Source organism: Dreissena polymorpha, chromosome 1, assembly GCF_020536995.1.
Source record: "Dreissena polymorpha isolate Duluth1 chromosome 1, UMN_Dpol_1.0, whole genome shotgun sequence".
Classification (NCBI taxonomy): Eukaryota; Metazoa; Mollusca; class Bivalvia; order Myida; family Dreissenidae; genus Dreissena; species Dreissena polymorpha.
In genome coordinates this window covers 13,794,059-13,797,561 of record NC_068355.1, presented here as the reverse complement: position 1 = coordinate 13,797,561, position 3,503 = coordinate 13,794,059, and the positions used below count along the sequence as shown (strand labels likewise).

The 3,503-nt window shown below is 35.6% G+C and overlaps 1 non-coding gene across 1 annotated transcript; it reads right to left on the bottom strand.

The window, feature by feature from the left end:
• Positions 1 to 2,581: 2,581 nt before the first annotated feature.
• Trnaf-aaa (transfer RNA phenylalanine (anticodon AAA)) lies at positions 2,582 to 2,672 on the bottom strand. Its single transcript is given in 2 exon segments — positions 2,582 to 2,617; positions 2,636 to 2,672. It is a non-coding gene; the product is annotated as a tRNA-Phe (tRNA).
• Between the last annotated feature and the right edge of the window lie 831 nt (positions 2,673 to 3,503).

Here is a 3,503-nt window from a genome sequence, read left to right as displayed (position 1 = left end):
TACCGTTCTTATTGTTGATTTTACATTCTATAAATGTGCTGTTGCATATGTAAACAAAGTGTGTAAGCGCATACTAATGTCGTGTTAAACACCGTATAAAATTATGTATTTCCGTGACTGATCGAAAAAGGTGGTTATTGAAAAATGTGGTGGGGAAAACATGTATGTAATATCATATTCATGTCTATCAGTCACTGAGTATGGTTAATGAAAGTTGAATTTCATAATAAAAAATGCTCTATCTTCAGTTTCTAAATACAGTTAAAAAGTGACCAGAATGCAGGAGTTTCATTTTCAAGATTGTCTAGGGGGAGGATCTCCAAAGCCCCCGATTGCAGGAGGAACATCCCCTCCCCCACATACTCCCTTTGCCACTTAAACGCTCAATAAAAATCGTCGAAGGAAAAAAATCGCGCACCCCCCCCCCCCCTATCAAAACCCTGGCCATGGGCCTGGAACCATTAATGCAACGTTTTGTTAACGGGAGTTCAGTGGATTTTTTTTCATCTTTGTTTCATCCCGGTTATGAAATAAACGTTCCTGTCCGGTGAATGCCTCTAAGCGGAGCTTCAAGTAAATCTGTTGAAAAATACACCAAGTACAAACTAATTAGCTGCACTAAATTGTCAACCTAGGGCTAACGCCATTTGCAACGCATTGTGAGTACACGGTGTGTACATGTGTATATGTATATCGGTGACCTCTCTGTCAAAATGCTGCCTCTCTGTTCATTCTCGGCTGGCTCTCTGTTATATACAAGAAAATGGATGATCGACATTCACAAAACAAGTAAGAAAATATAAAATTAAAACCCGTAAACACATTTGTGCATAAAAAGAGGAGGTCCATGAGTGTGAGCATATATCCAGCTAAATGTTCACAGTATTCCGCAAGCCCAAAACACTTATCACAACCTCTATCGAAGATGGAATGATGATGAAGTTGGTGGAACAATCGTGCATACATGCCACTTTGATGACTTTTTAACATAGCTTTTCCCTAATATGTCAAATATCTAGTGTCATTGATATCATCTTTATCATAAAAGCCTTACGTTCAATGTACGCTAAATAGTAATTTTTATCAATTTTACTTAAAAATGCCTACTTTTGCTTTCGTTGTGGCACGGGAAGCCTCTCGATCGGCTCACTTTTCTGACACGGGTAGGCTATCTAGTCGTCGATTGACACTGGCATGGGAACACTCTCCATTACATTTCTTGTTAATAAACGTCAATATTTGAACAAGTATTGCAAATTAGATTAAACTAACCATTATCTATGATTGTGTGGTGTTACCCCCAAATATTTCATAGTTCATTTTATTTACATTGGTTTCCTTTTTTACTGGCATCCGTGTGCAGTTTTCATTAATGGATCAGAACTGTGTAGGTTTTAAAAATCTGCTTCATCTTGTAAGCGTAATTTCATATGTTTCTCAACTTCAAGGGGAGATTATTCTGAACTTATGCTTACGTTGCTCATTAACGATAGGGGTTGAGTACTCATTGATATGAAAACACTGTAAAAGATTGAAAAAAAAATTGAATGAAAACTGTTAATTGCGTAATGAAGCTGCATTTCACAATACTTTGAAATTCAGCAAAAGATCATAATAGATTTATTGCTCCGATATTCATCATTTTAAATAGGGTTCGAGTAATACTAATATGAAAACACTTAACAAGTTTGGAAAGATTCAGACGAAAGTTGTGAAATCTTTTAAATAAGTGAAAATTGTTTATTTTGTCAGATTTAATAGAAAAAAATCTGGACTTATTGTCCCGATGTTTCTCATTTTAAATGAGGTAAAAATGCTCATTGATATGAAGACACTGTAAGTTTGGAAAGAATCTGATGTAAAATGTTGACATAATCACCTAACCAAGCAGTTTTTCACTTTTTTTTAAATTCAAAGAGACATAATTCTGGACGTATGGTCCGATATTGCTCATATAGTGTTTGGGTTGGGTCCTCATTGATAAAAAACCTGTGCTAGTTTGGGAACAATCGGATGAAAATTTTGGACTTCAAACAACGATTTCAAAATTTCTCAAATTCTAAGGAAGATAACTATGGACGTAATGGTCGGATAATGCTAAAGGGCCCGTACCACCTGGATATTAATACGTGTCGCGCTTCGCGCTCTATATGTGTTTCTTAAAAAAAAACTCCGAGGAGTGCTTGACTCTAGGGAAACGGTTTGTTGGGACACAGCTCCTCCTTGATAAGCGGCTGCTTCCTTTATCGCACCTCATTGTTACAATCAATAATACGTGTCGCGCTTCGCGCTCTTATTATGTGGAAGGGATAGTACTTAGGGCCTATGATAGACAACCATAAAAATACATGGATAATAGATGTGTTGTTTTCATTTATTTGTTAATATAAAAACACGTGCATTTTTAAAAAGATATTTAAGTGATGTCAGAAATTTTAATTAACGTTGTCACCACGCGGAATCCATTAATTTTAATAAAAATGTCCAATTGTAATAAAATGGATTTCAAAATGTCAACATAAAATTTATTATATTTATTAACCTGACTGAAAAAATTGTCAGCCGCCGAATGTTCCGTTCGTGCCGGAACCTTGGATTGAACCGGGGGCCTTTAGATGATAATTGCGTCAACATTTTTTAGTCTAACGCTCTCCCAACTGAGCTATTCCGGCTGACATCATTTATGTACTGCTATTTGGTGAAGTTGTGTAAATCGATCGTTATTATATTCTATCAATAAACTAATACATTGTACGTGTTCGTACCACTAGGCCTTCCAATAAACTTCATTGCGCGATAGGTCGTCAAATATCGTACTACATTGATTCTCCACTAAATAAGCAAATAAGAAAAACCACAAAATAAATATATTTTGATTATGTTTTGTTATTATACAGAAAGTTTCGCGTATTTGCCCAGTCCCTGTGATCTTTCCCCTGTGATCAGATGTGGATAAGTTATTAATAAAAACAATTAGATTTGCATTATTGGCAATATATGTTGTAATAAATGTAATAGGCACAAATGCAGTATTTATTTACACTAATTTACACAAAAAATCACCACTATGCAAGATATTCTTAAAACAAAAATATATACATTGATCCGTCAAATAACTTCTCCTCCCATAAGCGAATAAAATGCATTAGGTTACAATATACTAAATCTTTTGGGAGTGCAATGCTATACTCTTTAAAAACCTGAACATCATTAATAAGAAGACACAATTTTCTGTGTGGGCACTTGCCATGACTTTATTTAAGAATGTTTCTTTGTGCATGTGGTAGGGAAAACATTGATGTTTAACAGAAATTCACTCATTTGCTTGAAGGTTAAAGACTACATGAGACTTTGACAGATGGCGGGAAACCCTCATCCACTGGTACGAACCCGGTAAATTGATGGCTGTAAAACAGTGACCGCTGATTCGCATCGAGTTCTTTCTTGCAAAACGTATGACCCCCCTTTTTTATTGTCTAAATCATTGCGACTTGGAATGCTCT